The following is a 7,500-nucleotide window of genomic DNA, read 5'->3' as shown; positions in this document are numbered from 1 at the left end:
AATTGGCACGTACTTAGCTTAGCCCCGTGCGCACGGCACCTTGAGGCGCTACTTGCACGAGGCCTCGCCATTCCGTTGCCAAAAGCCATCAGCCGCCACGAGCGATATCGCCTCCCGATGTTGCCCGCAACAACCGATGGCAATCGGAACGTACTGAGTTTAGCCCCATGCGCACGGCACCTTGCGGCGCTACTTGCACGAGACCTCGCCGTTCAGTTGCCAAAAGCCATCAGCTGCCACGAGCGATGTCGCCTCCCGATGTTGCCCGCAACAATCGATGGCAATCGGAACGTACTGAGCTTAGCCCCATGCGCACGGCACCTTGCGGTGCTACTTGCACGAGGCCTCGCCGTTCCGTTGCCAAAAGCCATCAGCCGCCACGAGCGATGCCAGACACAACTCACAACAACCGATGGCAATCGGAACGTACTGAGTTTAGCCCCATGCGCACGGCACCTTGCGGCGCTACTTGTACGAGGCCTCGCCGTTCCATTGCCAAAAGCCATCAGCCGCCACGAGCGATGTCGCCTCCCGATGTTGCCCACAACAACCGATGGCAATTGGAACGTACTGAGTTTAGCCCCATGCGCACGGTACCTTACGGCGCTAATTGCACGAGGCCTCGCCGTTCCGTTGCCAAAAGCCATCAGCCGCCACGAGCGTTGTCGCCTCCCGATGTTGCCCACAACAACCGATGGCAATAGGAACATACTGAGCTTAGCCCTATGCTCATGGCACCTTGCGGCGCTACTTGCACGAGGCCTCGCTGTTCCGTTGCCAAAAGCCATCAGCCGCCACGAGCGATGCCAGACACAACTCACAACAACCGATGGCAATCGGAACGTACTGAGTTTAGCCCCATGCGCACGGCACCTTGCGGCGCTACTTGCACGAGGCCTCGCCGTTCCGTTGCCAAAAGCCATCAGCCGCCACGAGCGATGTCGCCTCCCGATGTTGCCCGCAACAACCGATGGCAATCGGAACGTACTGAGTTTAGCCCCATGCGCACGGCACCTTGCGGCGCTACTTGCACGAGGCCTCGCCGTTCCGTTGCCAAAAGCCATCAGCCGCCACGAGCGATGTCGCCTCCCGATGTTGCCCGCAACAATCGATGGCAATCGGAACGTACTGAGCTTAGCCCCATGCGCACGGCACCTTGCGGCGCTACTTGCACGAGGCCTCGTCGTTCCGTTGCCAAAAGCCATCAGCCGCCACGAGCGATGTCGCCTCCCGATGTTGCCCGCAACAATCGATGGCAATCGGAACGTACTGAGCTTAGCCCCATGCACACGGCACCTTGCGGCGCTACTTGCACGAGGCCTCGCCGTTCCGTTGCCAAAAGCCATCAGCCGCCACGAGCGATGCCAGACACAACTCACAACAACCGATGGCAATCGGAACGTACTGAGTTTAGCCCCATGCGCACGGCACCTTGCGGCGCTACTTGCACGAGGCCTCGCCGTTCCGTTGCCAAAAGCCATCAGCTGCCACGAGCGATGTCGCCTCCCGATTTTGCCCGCAACAACCGATGGCATTCGGAACGTACTGAGCTTAGCCCTATGCGCATGGCACCTTGCGGCGCTACTTGCACGACGATCTGCCATTCCGTTGCCAAAAGCCATCGGCCGCCACGAGCGATGCCCACCACCAGACGTACTACGAGCACACACGAGTACTTGCCGACACGCTTTGCGAACATCGGGGACGTAGCACGGACAAGCCGTGCATGCCCCCAATGCCCACGCCGCATGCCAGCGTCCCCCATGCATGCCCGCCTCGGCCAGGCAGCAAGCACCTTGAGGTGCCTTTCAACACCTCTACCCCCCTTATATATGTCTTAAAAAAAACCCAAGTGACAGGAGTAGACATGTTTTGGCCAGAGAATCATAATATACATGTACAACACCAAAATGCACAAACCAAAGTACAACTTAGCTAATATATTCACAAATGACTTTTAAACATTGTAAATGATATTTTTTACAAAAAAAATATTTTTTTAATAAATATTTATTATAAAACGAAAAAATACATAATAAAATACAAAAAAATAAGAAAATTATTATAAATATAGAAAAAACAATGGAGAAAATTTCCAATACATCTAGTAATAATATAACACATAAAATAATAAATATTTTATAAAACAAGTACGATAAAAACTATTTAAAAATACAAAAAATGCATAAAATTTAATAAAAATATGTAAAGAATAGGTAAAATACATAATATTATTATAAAAATATATAGATGACCAACCACCAATAACCATGACGCACCTCTATTGTGACAACCACCATAAGTGATTCCGATATCAAACCACTGCTACAAACCACCAAGCGTCGCACCAACCGTCGCCGGTCACTACCGCTCGAACCACCGCAATTTTCCACCATCGCCAGCCAGGACCACTAACCACCAACCACCAACATCATTGCGCTTGACATCTTGTTAAACATTGGCTAGCACTAGATATGGTGCGACGTCGTGCCATGGCCATGTCCGATCACGCCCTGCCATGTCCTGCCATGTCCTACGTCGTGCCATGGCCATGTCCTGTCACGTCCGACGTCGGGCCATGGCCATGTCCGATCACGCCCTGCCATGTCCTGATCCTACCACGGTCGAGTCTTGCCACGTCCGATGCCGGGCCATGACCACGCCCTGCCATGTCCTGCGTCCTGCCATGGTCGAGTCTTGCCACGTCCGATGCCGGGCCATGACCACGCCCTGCCATGTCCTGCGTCCTGCCATGTCCTGCCACGTCCTGCGTCCTGCCATGTCCTTCGTCGTGCCATGTCCTGCATCCTGCCATGTCCTGCCACATCCGACGCCGTGCCATGGCCACACCCTGCTATGTCCTGCGTCCTGCCATGTCCTGCGTCATGCCATGGCCATGTCCTGCCACGTCTGATGCCATGCCATGGCCACGCCCTGCCATGTCCTGCGTCCAACCGTGGCCATGTCCTGTCATGTCCTGTGTCCTACCATGGCCATGTCCTACGACGTCCGACGCCGTGCCATGGCCATGCCTTTCCATGTCCTACGTCTTGCCATGTCCTGCGTCGTGCCATGGCCATGTCCTGCCACATCCGACGTCGTGCCATGGCCACACCCTGCCATGTCCTGCGTCCTGCCATGTCCTGCCACGTCCGACGTCGGGCCATGACCATGTCCTGCCATGTTTGACGTCGTGCCATGGCCACACCCTGCCATGTCCTGCATCCTGCCATGTCCTGCATCCTACCGTGGCCATGTCCTGCATCGTGCCATGGCCATGTCCTGCGACGTCCGACCCCGTGCCATGGCCACGCCCTGCTATGTCCTGCGTCCTGCCATGTCCTGCGTCATGCCATGGCCATGTCCTGCCACGTCTGACGACGTGCCATGGCCACGCCTTGCCATGTCCTACGTCCAGCCGTGGCCATGTCCTGTCATGTCCTGTGTCCTGCCATGGCCGTGTCCTGCGACGTCCGACGCCGTGCCATGGCTATGCCTTGCCATGTCCTGCGTCCTGCCATGTCCTGCGTCGTGCCATGGCCATGTCCTGCCACGTCCGACGTCGTGCAATGGCCACGCCCTGCCATGTCCTGTGTCCTGCCATGTCCTACCACATCCGACGTCGAGCCATGACCATGTCCTGCCATGTTCGACACCGTGCCATGGCCACGCCCTGCCATGTCCTGCGTCCTGCCATGTCCTACGTCCTACCATGGCCATGTCCTGTGTCGTGCCATGGCCATGTCCTGCGACGTCCGATGCCGTGCCATGGCCACGCCCTGCCATGTCCTGTGTCTTGCCATGGCCATGTCCTGCCACGTCTGACACCGTGCAATGGCCACGCCCTGCCATGTCCTGCGTCCTGTCATGGCCATATCCTGTCATGTCCTGCGACATCCGACGCCATGCCATGGCAACGCCCTGCTATGTCCTGCGTCCTGCCATGTCCTGCATCGTGCCATAGCCATGTCCTACCACGTCTGACACCGTTCCATGGCCACGCCCTGCCATGTCCTGCGTCCTGCCATGTCCTGCGTCCTACCGTGGCCATGTCCTGTCATGTCCTGCGTCGTGCCATGGCCATGTCCTGCGATGTCCGACGCCGTGCCATGGCCATTCCTTGCCATGTCCTGCGTTCTGCCATGCCCTGCATTGTGCCATGGCCATGTCCTGCCACGTTTAACGCCATGCCATGGCCACGCCCTGCCATGTCCTGCGTCCTGCCGTGGCCATGTCCTGTCATATCCTGTGTCCTGCCATGGCCATGTCCTGCGACGTTCGACGCCGTGCCATGGCCATGCCTTGCCATGCCCTGCATCCTGCCATGTCCTGCGTCATTCCATGGCCATGTCCTGCCACGTCCGACGTTGTGCCATGGCCACACCCTGCCATGTCCTGCGTCCTGCCATGTCCTGCCACATCTGACGTCGGGCCATGACCATGTCCTGCCATGTTCGACACCGTGCCATGGCCACGCCCTGCCATGTCCTGCGACCTACCGTGGCAATGTCCTGCCTCGTGCCATGGCCATGTCCTGCGACGTCCGACACCGTGCCATGGCCACGCCCTGCCATGTCCTGCGTCCTGCCATGTCCTGCGTCCTGCCATGGCCATGTCCTGCCACGTCTGACGCAGTGCCATGGCCACGCCCTGCCATGTCCTGCGTCCTGCCGTGGCCATGTCCTGTCATATCCTGTGTCCTGCCATGGCCATGTCCTGCGACGTCCGACGCCGAGCCATGGCCATGCCTTGCCATGTCCTGTGTCTTGGCATGTCCTGCATCGTGCCATGGCCATGTCCTGCCACGTCCGATGTCGTGCAATGGCCACGCCCTGCCATGTCCTGCGTCCTGCCATGTCCTTCCACGTCCGACGTCGGGCCATGACCATGTCCTGCTATGTTCGATGCCGTGCCATGGCCACGCCCTGCCATGTCCTGCGTCCTGCCATGTCCTGCGTCCTACTGTGGCCATGTCCTGCGTCGTGCCATAGCCATGTCCTGCGACGTCTGACGTCGTGCCATGGCCACGCCCTGCCATGTCCTACGTCTTGCAATGTCCTGCGTCTTGCCATGGCCATGTCCTGCCACGTATGACGCCGTGCAATGGCCACGCCCTGCCATGTCCTGCGTCCGGCCATGTCCTGCATCCTGTCATGGCCATGTCCTGTCATGTCCCACGCCCTTCCATGTCCTGCATCCTGCCACGTCCGACGTCGTGCCATGTCCACACCCTGCCATGTCCTGTGTCCTGCCATGTCCTGCGTTCTGCCATGTCGTGCCCTACCACGTCTGACACCGTGCCATGGCCACTCCCTGCCATGTCCTGCGTCCTGCCATGTCCTGCGTCCTACCGTGGCCATGTCCTGTCATGTCCTGCGTAGTGCCATGGCCATGTCCTGCGATGTCCGATGCCGTGCCATGGCCACGCCTTGCCATGTCCTGCGTCCTGCCATGTCCTCCGTCGTGCCATGGCCATGTCCTGCCACGTCCGATGACGTGCCATAGCCATGCCCTGCCATGTCCTGCATCCTGCCGTGGCCATGTCCTACGTCCTGCCATGGCCATGTCCTGCGACGTCCGACGCTGTGCCATGGCCACGCCCTGCCATGTCCTGTGTCCTGCCATGTCCTACATCGTGCCATGGCCATGTCCTACCACGTCTGATGCCGTGCCATGGCCATGCCCTGCCATGTCCTGCGTCCTGCCCTGGCCATGTCCTGTCATGTCCTGTGTCGTGCCATGGCCATGTCCTGCGACGTCCGACGCCGTGTCATGGCCACACCCTGCCATGTCCTGCGTCCTGCCATGTCATGCATCCTGCCGTGGCCATGTCCTACCACGTCTGACACCGTGCCATGGCCACGCCCTGCCATGTCCTGCGTCCTACCATGTCCTGCGCCCTGCCATGTCCTACGTCCTATCGTGGCCATGTCCTGTCATGTCCTGCGTCGTGCCATGGCCATGTCCTGCGTTGTCCGACGTCGTGCCATGGCCATGCCTTGCCATGTCCTGCGTCCTGCCATGTCCTGCATCGTGCCATGGCCATGTCCTGCCACGTCCGACGCCGTGCCATGGCCACGCCCTGCCATGTCCTGCATCCTGCCATGTCCTGCCACATCCGACGTCGGGCCATGGCCATGTCCTACCACGTCCGACGTCGTGCCATGGCCACGCCCTGTCATGTCTTGTGTCCTACCGCGGCCATGTCCTGCGTCCTGCCATGGCCATGTCCTGCGACGTCCGACGCCGTGTCATGGCCACGCCCTACCATGTCCTGCGTCCTGCCATGTCCTGCGTCGTGCCATGGCTATGTCCTACCACGTCTGATGCCATGCCATGGCCATGCCCTGCCATGTCCTGCGTCCTACCGTGGCCATGTCCTGTCATGTCCTGTGTCTTGCCATGGCCCTGTCCTGCGACGTCCGACGCCATGCCATGGCCATGCCTTGCCATGTCCTGCGTCTTGCCATGTCCTGCGTTGTGCCATGGCCACGCCCTGCCATGTCCTGCGTCCTGCCATGTCCTGCCACGTCCGACGTCGGGCCATGACTATGTCCTGCCATGTTCGACGCCGTGCCCTGGCCACGCACTGCCATGTCCTGCGTCCTGCCATGTCCTGCGTCCTACCGTGGCCATGTCCTGCATCGTGCCATGGCCATGTCCTGCGACGTCCGACCCCGTGCCATGGCCATGCCCTGCCATGTCCTGCGTCCTACCATATCCTGCATCGTGCCATGGCCATGTCCTGCCACGTCTGACGTCGTGCCATGGCCACGCCCTGCCATGTCCTACGTCCTGCCGTGGCCATGTCCTGTCATGTCCTGTGTCCTGCCATGGCCGTGTCCTGCGACGTCCGAAGCCGTGCCATGGCCATGCCTTGCCATGTCCTGCGTCCTGCCATGTCCTGTGTCGTGCCATGGCCATGTCCTGCCACGTCCGACGTCGTGCAATGGCCACGCCCTGCCATGTCCTGCGTCCTGCCATGTCCTGCCACGTCCGACGTCGGGCCATGACCATGTCCTGCCATGTTCGACGCCGTGCCACGACCACGCCCTACCATGTCCTGCGTCCTGCCATGTCCTATGTCCTACCGTGGCCATGTCCTACGTCGTGCCATGGCCATGTCCTGTGACGTCCGACGCCGTGCCATGGCCATGCCCTGCCATGTCCTGCCACGTCTGACGCCGTGCAATGGCCACGCCCTGCCATGTCCTGCGTCCGGCCATGTCCTGCATCCTGTCATGGCCATGTCCTGTCATGTCCTGCATCGTGCCATGGCCATGTCCTGCGACGTCCGACGCCATGCCATGGCCACGTCCTGTCATGTCCTGCGTCCTGCCATGTCCTGCATCCTGTCGTGGCCATGTCCTGTCATGTCCTGCATCGTGCCATGGCCATCTCCTGTGATGTCTGACGCCGTGCCATGGCCACGCCTTGCCATGTCCTGCGTCCTGCGTCCTGCGTCGTGGCATGGCCATGTCCTGCCACGTCTGACGCCAT

The sequence above is a fragment of the Nicotiana tabacum genome, chromosome 4 (assembly GCF_000715075.1).
Source record: "Nicotiana tabacum cultivar K326 chromosome 4, ASM71507v2, whole genome shotgun sequence".
Classification (NCBI taxonomy): Eukaryota; Viridiplantae; Streptophyta; class Magnoliopsida; order Solanales; family Solanaceae; genus Nicotiana; species Nicotiana tabacum.
Note: the sequence above shows the minus strand (reverse complement) of the source record.